The 10,858-nt window shown below is 43.0% G+C and overlaps 1 long non-coding RNA gene across 1 annotated transcript; it reads left to right on the top strand.

The window, feature by feature from the left end:
- The first annotated feature begins 5,466 nt into the window (after positions 1-5,466).
- LOC138118269 (uncharacterized) lies at positions 5,467-9,677 on the top strand. Its single transcript, XR_011155071.1, has 3 exons — positions 5,467-5,755; positions 7,047-7,148; positions 9,505-9,677. It is a non-coding gene; the product is annotated as an uncharacterized lncRNA (long non-coding RNA).
- Positions 9,678-10,858: the final 1,181 nt, after the last annotated feature.

The following is a 10,858-nucleotide window of genomic DNA, read 5'->3' as shown; positions in this document are numbered from 1 at the left end:
CTTTTCCTGGCCTGGAATGAGATACTTAAGTGACACTTCTTCCAGTTTGGCCACATGGTTGAGGGGGTGGGATTTAAATAATGTATTTTGATGATACCACTCATCTGGTTAAAGCTGAATTGCATCATTTTATGAACACTCAGAGACAGGATCAAATTAAACCCAACTTCCCACCAAGTTAACTCAGCTGAGTTTCAGAGCTTAACAGTGCATTCAAAACACACACTTATTGTGACTATCCACGCATCAGCATCTGCTTGGCTTTTCCAAAGGAAAAAATGAACTGCACCATATTTTTCTACTCAGAGCCTCTTGTGGGGTGCCTTTAGAGTTGACAAAGACAAGGCTTACATTCTGCTGTGGGCACACTAATAAAATAAACCTAATAAAATAAACATTACATGCAATAACGATGCTACTAAATCTAAGTTCAATGTGTAGCTAAAGTGTTACCCACAGATCTATTTAGAGTGATGTGCCTGGACTCTTTTTCCACCCTTTTCCAACCAAGACTCACATAAACATTTGCTAAATTGAAAGCGTCATCAGAGCCAATGGGAGCTCCATGAGCAGCTTTGGCACGTGCAAAGCTGGGGAGGGCACTGAGCTCAGGGATAAATGACATGCTGTCACTTCTCTGTGCCAAGGCCACCACTGAAAAACGGCCAGACCTGAGGGTTTGGATGGAAATTTCTGGACAAAAATGCCTGGTCAGACCCTGGACAGCATCACGTGCATTGTGTCTGTGCTTTGTGGTTGGGCCACACAATGGTTGAATTAATGCAAATTGTGCAGTTGAAGGTGCACAGGAAAGGAAAACACCCTTTAGTACAGGCAGATGTGGAGTTTCAGGTTGATATCTGGGAATACATTGCACTGGGAGCCAGAAGAAGAAGGGGCAGTGGAGTATCTTCTGGCAAGATTTTGGTTTCTCTCTCTTTTCAGCCTCTAGGTCTTTGACAGCACTGATGGAAAATGAGGCAGTGCCATCAGTACTGTAGCTCTCAGCTCAGATTCTAGCTGTATCTGAAGCTAGTCTCTCTGAACTATTTATTGAAAATAAACTCTGGAATATTTCAGTATAATGTGGAAGTTTGTAACAAAACAAAAGAAAAAGAAAAGAAAAAAGAAAAAGAAAAAGAAAAAGAAAAAGAAAAAGAAAAAGAAAAAGAAAAAGAAAAAGAAAAAGAAAAAGAAAAAGAAAAAGAAAAAGAAAAAGAAAAAGAAAAAGAAAAAGAAAGAAAAAGAAAAAGGAAAAGAGAGAAAGAGTTCCTGGAACTGCAGAAATCTTTTTTATCTGTGGAAAAAAATCTGCTAAGCAGTCTCTGTAGTTTGCTGGCTGCCACACCATGGCTCTTTGGGCAGTCACTGGAAGGATGTGGTGGAGCTGCTGAAGAAATCTACCCTCAAGAGGTGCTCTGGACAGGCTCTGTTTCATATCTGTCTCCATATTAAACAAATTTGGTGGTTTGTGTTTGTTTTCTAGCGAGCTTGGTGGTGTTGCCAGTTTTTAGAATGATCTTGCTCTTTGCACTGCTTCAGGATCTTTATCAAAGCCCTGGCTGCTGGATTTATGGGATTGCACAAGAGCTGATTCTGTCACTCAGAAAACCAAAGGAAAACCCAGGTCCAAGAGGTTTCAGGGGAAAGGTTCAAAGTGTGACCAAAAGCAGAGGTCAAGCATGGGGACAATGCAAGTCTGTTCCTCCTTTCAAGACCTCAAAGTTCGCTGTGAAGCATTGTCCTGACTGCTTTAGAGGATGGAAGGTGCTTAGAATTGGCAATAGTGCTGCTGTATGCAATAAAGGGGCAGGACAAGGGCAGCTCATGGCAAGGAGCGCTCTAAGGTGAGAGATCCCATAAAGGTGCTGGAGCTCTGTTTGCAGAGTGCTCAGAGCTGTCTCTCTGAATTAAAACTTTGGGGTTTTGCAATGCCGGTTACTGGCTTCAGCCCCTCAAAGGGCTCAGGATAAATTCAGTGTTGTTGCTATACAATCTTCTGAAAAGAGCTTGAAAGCACAGCCTGTCCTGAAAGCAAGGAGAATGTGCTCAGCTCAACGTCACCACCAGCAGAGCCTAACTGAGGGCAGTATAACACTTCAAGTGAAAATATTTGTGTTCTTATTATGTCTTCCGTCCAAGGACTTAACGGCTATTTGGTTCAGCTCAGTCCTGATGATTGATTTCTCCTGGATGCTGGGGTGAGAATTGTTTTAACAGTTTACAGATGGACAAATGAAACAGGGAGGTGTCCGATGCATTGCCCAGCACCATGAGCTAAGCCAGTGGCAGAACAGTTGTATCCCTGTTTGATCCCAGCCAGGTTTAATCCCTCTTTTTTTCATTCTGTAGCAATTTGACTTCTTCCCTAGCATGTGTACACTTTCATAACTGAATCACAGCCACAGGAAATGATGAGGCTGAAGACACCGATGAAGACCTTTCATAGTGATATTTATCCTTCTTGTTCCAAATCTGGAATAATCCTTATTGCAAAAATTCCAGTTCTGTGAGATATGGTGGCTTTGCACTGTTGTTGTTGCTGCTGCTGTGCCTGTGTATTTAACAGTTTTCCAAATAATTTACTGAGGCTCACAAGTTTTAAGAGCTTTTCCAGGATGAAAGAGAAGGGAGAGGAATATGCTCACCCAGAGTGTTTTCTCTGTCCCTCTTTTGTCTATCATTAATTAGGAAGGGTTTCAAGTGATAAAACCAGCTTGTTGTTATAAGTCATCCGCATGCTAAATTAAAGTGGGCAAACTGACATGGCAGTTAAACCCTCAAAGCCTGAAATCAATCAATAAAATCTATGGGAAATTACTCTGAGCAAATTAACATCCTTTAATACATAAATGCAAATTTTTTTTTTCCACGTCTCTGCATAAAAGCCAGTCACAAATTTCCTGTGCATCCTAATCTCATCCCAAGACAGACACCATGCACTCTCCTCTTTCCACCTGTACCTCTTCACAGGAGTCCATAACTCTTTGGAGTGAAGATGCTGGGGTAAAGCAGCTGAACCTGGTTTGTGGGGTGTCCTCCCTTCCTGGTAGATTCTCTCCAAAACATCGCTTTGACTCTGCCTAAATGTGACCATTCCAACCCCACTGAATGTGCACACAGAGAGGACACCTGGATGCACACAGCTCTGAAGAGCAGAGCTGCTGTATCAGAGAGGTTTGCAGAGCAATGGAACTTAATGGTTTCTGGGGGCTGAGGACAAACACCATCCATCTTTCCATGTGTACTCCTGCAAGCACTCAGCATTAATATCTGAGGGCCTTTTAGTGCCACTGAAGAATTTATTCTCACAACACCACTGGGAGAAGGGATTTCACGGCTTTAATTTCAATATCAGTAGGCATTTGAGCCATAGAGCTGTTGCTTTCCACTCAGCTCCTGTCTATGGGTATTGTCAAAAGATTACCAGACAAGATAAATGAACTTGAGTGTCCCAAGAATTCTATTCCCTTCCTATGCATCAGTGTTTCAAGAGCTTTAAGGACTTTGAGTGTGTGTAATTGTGTCAGATTTGGGCTAAGTCACCCCAGATAGAAAGTGCAACAGGCCAAGAATCTGAAAGACTGGAGGTGGTTTTAATTGAATGGTCAAAAGCCGACAGTTTGCTGAAGGAGAAAAGAATCTGAGGTTGTGAAATGCAGGAGTTCATTTCTCTGCCAATAAAGCTCTGGAATGGGATTTCTAGATGTTTCCTATCAATAAATTGTTCTAATAAAATGTTGTTTTTACGCAAATTGAAATTTTCTGCAGGAAAATACTGACTTTGCTGAGTTGCCCCCTCCCCTTGGGAAAATTTAAACAAGGCTTCCTGGCTTCCTGCTGGGAAGATTTTTGCCAATTTTATTTTCTGCCTGAAGGGAGAAAAACAAATTGATGCATGTTTTCCAACAGCCAGCAGAGCTGGGAGGAGGAAGGAAAGGCCAATTGCTCTGGCTGTCTGCCTGCCACACAGCGTGGTCACCTCTGCCCATTGGGCTGGGCAGGAGAAACAGGGGCAGGGGTCCTGGAGGGCTGCCCTCCAAAACCTACCCAAAATGTTAGTGCCAGTTTGAATAAATGCTAACCCTATTTAAAAAAGCAATTTTTAAACCTCCTGTAACTTTTTTTTTTTTTTTTTTAAAGGAGAGAAGGATGCAAATTTGTTCCAATGTTTTTTCTCCCATTGGAATTGATTTGCACTTTCTGGGCTGGTCCCCTCATGCCACAGCTACAAGGAAGTTGAAAGAACAATTACCTTTGAGAAGTCCACAATACCTTGGCAGCTGGAATTCCATCAGATGAGCAATATTTGATTAATATTGGACAGTAGGAGGAGACAAAATGGGATAGTATGGACATATTGGAAAAGCACTCACAAGAGCTACTCATGGATTTGCAATATTCCAGCACAGATTGCCAATGCTGCATTAAAATATTGCCTCAAAAGCAATTCCCTAGACCCCGTGCATGATAAGCTGATGAGCAACCCCCTCCTTTTCCATTCCACATATCTCCTTCAATGATATTTCCACCCATCTCCTCTATTGCCAGTGGCTTGAGCAAGGTTGGTTCAAATGAATTTAAAGCAGGGATAAATACTGTCGATTCAGATGATGGGTTTTCCACTCTATTCCTGGGACTGTCCCCAGGGCAGGGATCCCTTGCTGAAAGGTCATCTTCCCTCTCTAGATGAGAAGAACCAGGTGAGTGGGGCAAGGAAAAGGCAGGATAAGGACAGAAACAGGAAGCAAGCGAATGGTTTGCAAAGCAACGAAGGCATTCAAGATTTTGCATTTCTTTTCTCATTGTACTTTGCTCCAAATCCTGCCACAACCTTCCTGGAGGAGGGGGAAGGGCATGGGCTGATTTGCATCTTATGTTACTGCTGACAGTAGGAGGTCTTAATTGGGGCACCAAAGAGCAGGTGTATGCTAACGTTAATCTTCCCTTTCACCTGTCACTCATGCAATGAATATGATCTCTCCCTCTCATTAGCAGCCGGGGAGCTTTGGAAGGGTCCCTCTGAAACTTGTTGGGATTGATTTTCCTGCCCGTGCTGGGTTATTACTGCCAGAGCCCGGACAGCCACACCCAGGGAACACATCTGCCCGGTGGAGGTATGGATGAGCACTGCCTAACAGCCCCAAATTATACGTGCCTTGTGGAAAAATGATCAGGAATTCGTGTATGGGCCTGATGATAATCAGATAGAGACTGGCTCATTTTGAAAATAGCAGATTGTGTGCTCGAGTGTTAGAGAGATGACCTTAGGAGGAAAGTTAATTTAACAAAGATACTCAATTTGGTGTTATCTCCAAATGTTGATTCCTGGAATCATTACTCACTCTATAGTAGTGATTTCAAGGACTCCAGCTGGAGCCAAGAGGAAATTGGCCTGGGAGAGGATGAAATAGTAACTCTAGAATTTGGACCTCCATCTCTTGCAGTTCACCTATCAGAGCAACAACCGCCTAATCCTTTGCTTGAGCGATGCAGAGTATTAGGAAACAACGCTGAGCAGCCAAGAGCAGCTAAACCTGCTTTGCTTTGCTAAACCTGCTTTGCTTTGCTCTTTGTGCACTGTGAACTCTGTCTCGTGAGGAACCTGCTGTCAGGACAGAGATCTCTGTCCCAGCCCCACACTTCTCACAGAGAGAAGGGGAAAAAAGCAAATCACCTCGCAAAGAATTTATCTGAGCTTCTTACATTCTTCTAGTGCTGCTCTGGAACACGCTCCACTCCGGTTCACCCAGAGGTGAAATAAATAATTATCTTTGGGGGAAAAAATTCACATGGTTAAAAGTATTATATTCAGAGAGCAACAGTTTGTTGGCTGTGAGTGGGATCTGGGGGGATGAGCATCAGCTGCAGCCTGGGTTCTGAGTCAGAGCAGAGTCCCGTGGGAATCACAGCTGCTCCAGGGCTCCAGAGTTGGTTATTTCCTTTAGGATGATGATGGCTGGCCTCTTCTTTTATCATTCCCCTCCGTTGCTGGGAGGTGGCTTTCTTTATCATCAGATTCCTTCCAAAAGCAGTAATACTGTGATTCAATAGAATGGAAACCAAGAAACAAATGGGACTGACACATTACATTAGTAATGTAATTCTAACTCATAATCTGGTTTTTCCTTGCTGAGGTTGGGTCATGGTATGAGACTTTTTTCTGAGATTAAGAGGGAAAAAATGCTGTAGTGCCTAATTGCTTAGCTCTTTTTGGGATAAAACACCTTGTATTCAGCTCTCCTGTAGAGGGAAACAAGGACTTTTAGAGGAAGAACCAATATTCTCTTTTAGAAGAACCAACATTCAAATAAGTATGGCAAAAATTATTACATCCACCCTGTTCTCATTGTAATTTCTCCAATGGTCAATGGAAAGCATTTTATCTTAAATTCACAACCCCCTTATTGTCTCTCTTTTAGTGAATTTTAATAATTGAATTCTCCAATTCATGTGTTTACCTCGTGTCCTACAATCAAGCAATCACCAAAACTATGAGGGACAAGCACAGAATATGGAGGAGTAACATGATTGATTTTAAGCATCTGAATGTTACCGACTTCATAACCTGGCAAAGTGGGACAGGGAAGTGTCAAACTCAGTGAGATACCTACAGGAAGGATGTGCTTTGCCGTGGTGCTGGATGGGGAATCTAAAAACCTCTGTTATTCCAGTCCACAAATGTGTTGTCTTGAAATGTACAAGCTGCAATTAAGAGGTATTGGATAATAACTATGCCATGAAGTTGTCCTAAACTATTAAAGAGCTGAAGATGATAGTGTGCTTTTAATGTTTCACATGAACCATTTGGGATTTGAAGAACTCTCAGTGCTTGTGAGGAAGTCAGAATATATCCTTGCTTGGGTCAAAGGGAAGGAAGAGAAAAGGCCCTGAATTAAATTTCTGAGCTCAATACCCTCCATTTTTCTACATGTTGCTCAATTCTAAACAGGGAAAATAAAATCAGCTTTGTTCATGAGCATATGCTCTTGACTTTTTTCTTCTTGCAGCCTGTGAATTATTAATAAACTAATTTCTCTTTATAGTTCAATCTTTGGAGACTTAAAGTGCTCACTCAAATGCACTGAACAAGAGGAATGCTTCAGCTCCAATCAGCTTCCATCTTCTTTGGAAACGCTGGCCTTGAGGTATCTTTGAGTCTTTGAAATCAATCTGTTATTCAGCCAGGAATTTCTGATGGCTTGGAGGTCTGGTCTGTTAATTCTGCCTAATGCCCTGTTTATGTTTGGGTTGTTTCTATCAGATGATTTAATACATTTACTTTGCTGAAGGACTGAGAGCATCCCCCTCTCCCTTCACTACACCTCTGTTCCTTTGTCTCCAAGTGGAAACAAAAGTGTTTGTTGGGCTTAACAGGTAAGTGGGGGGTGGGATGATCAAGAAAATACCCAAAGTGGCGCCTAGGTGAGATCTTGTGGAGTTTTCCAAAGCCAGGTTAATACAGCTTGGCCTCTGGGATCAGGAGTGCAGGTGTCAGAGGCATCCCTGTGCTGTCTTGAAGCCTTTCATCACTCCTGCCTCACCTGTGGTTTCTCATTCTTTGTCTGTCAGTAGCACTACCCCAGCTGAGGCAGAGGAGAGCGGGAAATCTGGGGAAGAAGGAGGCCAGGGCCTGAAGTCCTGTGTCCACCAGGATGTGAACAGCTTGCAGGGGCTGGGCTGTCCAGTTTTGTCTGCTGTCCCCTGGAAAATTTGGACCAAGATTTGGATCATAGAATAAGTGTGTAACATCTTCCATAGAGGGCTAACATGAACCAGAGATTACAAGACTGGGAGTCTTTTTAATTAAAAATTGTGATTTCCTCTCCCCCGGAGCCTGGGCTGAGAGCTGCACAAACTCATTTCGGTTGTGATCCTGTGAAACAAAAGCTCTCAATGATAAAGCAACATTGTTTGGTCTTTCCATTCTCATGCTTCTAAAAAAAGCTACCAAATGACTGAAAAGGTCCACATGAAATTTAAAAATAGGCTGAGGGACTGGGTTACAAGTCACTGAGCTCCATGTGGTCAAATAAAAACAACTATAGCACAAAATTACAGTGCTAATTTAAGCTGTACAACAGAATTTCATTTACCAGAAATATTTAACTAAAGAAAACCACATTAAGGCAGTGGTCTTCATTAACAAAAATGTCCTGTGCAGAGGTGACTTCCCAGTTAAAATTTTTTTGGAAAAACAATCTGACTCCTGAACGAAAATTTAAAACAAAATGCTTAAAGAAAAAACATCTGGGTTTCTCTAATGTCTGATGTGTCTCTCTTCCTCCGTTCTTACTTCTGGGGCTATTTGGAGACTCTTGATCTCCTTTGTGGTGGGATAAATCTGGAGAAGCTCCATTGGATGCAGAGCTTGGTGTCGGCTCCGAGCTCTGGTCGTGCAAACCCGTGGTGTGAGCAGGGCTGCTGGTGGCATAGAGGGGCATAGCAGAGTGTTCTGCACAGGATTTATTTTTCAGCTCTCTCTGAGCAGCTCTGCAAGGCTGGGGAAACACATCCAAATCTGGGAAAGGGAAATGTTTCACTCCGCTGGTGTGCAGGGGGATCCCCAGCGAGGGACAAAAGCGATTTGATTCCAGCCTCCCATTGAGGTCGATGGGATTTGTGTACCTCAGCCCATGAAGGTCTTTGGGAAATTCCAGCCATGAAGGTTAATTATAAGCCTTTAATTAATCAGACATTCACTGTGGGCTGAAGTGGTCTGGCTGTCTGAGCTCCGGCAGGTCCTTAATTAACACCACCGGGGGCTGGGGAATGGGGTGACTTTGAGGCAGCTGCAGGTCTCTGGTGAAGGCTGGAATGGTGAAGGCTGGAATGCTCAGGACAGGGGCTGGAGATGCTGCCAGGGGGGCCAGGGCTGAGCCCTGGGCTGGGGACAATGATTTGTGCCATCCATGTCTGGTGCAGTCGGCGAATGAGCCCCATTGGGCTCCCCAAAGTGAACAGGAAAAAATCTAGGGTTTCATTATTCCTTATGCATGAAAAATTCGAATAAATTGGCAACTGGAATTAAAAGTCCAAACCGGCTGGCTTACTTGGCGAAGCTTTTCAAAACAGGACTCTTAATTTAAAATTGCCTAAAAATTGAGGTAGCAATAAATGATGTCTCTGAACTTTTCTTTTTTTTTCATAAAAGGGTAATTTTTGAACTACAGAAGAATATATCACCTCCTGGGTTTCCATGGCCAGTTAAACTCACTAACATGTCACTGGTGCTCTGGAGGTACCTGCAGCAGAGAGGGCCTTGACTCTCTGCAGAATATGGGAATACAGCTTGAGAGAGAACTTCTGGCCTCCCTCAAACCAAAGTAGAATTAACTTCAAGGGATCTGGGATTTCTCTCAAATAATATTATTAGCAATGTTTCAATGGTCTTTAACTTAATCAAAACAAAATGGCAGTATTAGAGAGACATGCTTATGAGGGAGGAAAAGAGCCATTTTGTTTCTCCCAAAATTACAGGAACTCTATTTTTTTTGTTTTCAGACATATGCTGCATTTATAGTAAGGGGCAAAAATATGACATGGGAGAAAATAACTTTCAGTTGATGCACTGAAACACTTTTAACGATCCAAACGATGGAAGCTGCATCCATGAGAAAACCAGTTAGAACTCCTAAAACACTATGAAGCCAACAGAAAAAAAAAAAGAAAATAAATATCCCCATTCCTGGAGGATGCCTGTTTCTTTAAGCAGCTGTTTCTTGTCTCTGAGGTAACAAAGTTGTCATGTGATGCATCTGTTACCATGGCAATAATCTGTAATTGTGCAGAAAATCCACCAAAGTAGCGTGCAAGTCCTTGGTGAATTGGACAGAGAGAAAAATCACCCCTGTGCAAGCCTTGAATTGATGCTGTTGTGCAACTGCCTTGGCCAAGGCAGTCCAGCTTCACCTCCAACGAATTTCCCGTATTTATTCGCTCTGGTTCTGGTGTCCAGTGTTTGCTTGGTGTTTAAACACCCTCCTCACTCCTTCCCTCACAGCTGGTGGGTCGTGGGCATCTTTTCCACCCTCCCCTGCCACATTCATGGCATTTTATAGAAAGGATCTGGGCACCACTGCTGTTTTGGCCAAAGGTGCAGGGACTGTGACTATTGAGCCCTTCTTTCCAAGCACAGGTGGTAAAATGGCGTTAAATATTGTGCCCTGCTACAGTTGCAGTGAGAAGGGCGTTCCTGTGTTTATTTTATCCCACTCTCCCAAAGGGGCAGCCCCCAGCATCCCCATTGTCTCTGCCTCCATCAGGATGTGTCATTTCACCAGCACCTTGAGAACAGCTCCCACACACCCTCATGTGCACGCAATATTTGTATTTAAATATAATATATAAATTTAAATAAATCTTCTGCTAGCAGGCCAGGTTCAGAATCCTTTAAAACCAACTGAAAATAGAAACACAGAAGGATGGGAAGATGAAATCTGCAGAAGTTTCTGCCCTGCATTAGTCATAAAATAAACTGCTGGAATTTACAAAGAAAATCCTTGAGTATTTTGAGTCATCTCCTCATGATATCATTGGGCTAAAAGTGCTTGCTACTATCCAAATCGAAACGCCAGGGAAATCTCATGAGAATATGCCTCGTGGGCAAATCCCAAAAGGAGAACATCTGGATTTAAGATGCCATTGCCCTGTACTTAACCCTAAGCCGCTGAGAAAAATGACTATTCTCCCGCTCTCACTCTCTCTGTGTTATTAGTAAATATTTATACTATACAAGCACCCAAAGGCCTCAGATGAGAGTAGACTTCCATCTTGAGGCTCGTGCAGGCCTAACAGAGAGAAGAGCCCCCTCTGCTCTGCCAGGCTTGCTCGTTGTTTATTCTTCCTCTCAGCTATG

The sequence above is a fragment of the Aphelocoma coerulescens genome, chromosome 13, assembly GCF_041296385.1.
Source record: "Aphelocoma coerulescens isolate FSJ_1873_10779 chromosome 13, UR_Acoe_1.0, whole genome shotgun sequence".
Lineage (NCBI taxonomy): Eukaryota > Metazoa > Chordata > Aves > Passeriformes > Corvidae > Aphelocoma > Aphelocoma coerulescens.
This window is presented reverse-complemented; position numbering and strand designations above follow the sequence as displayed.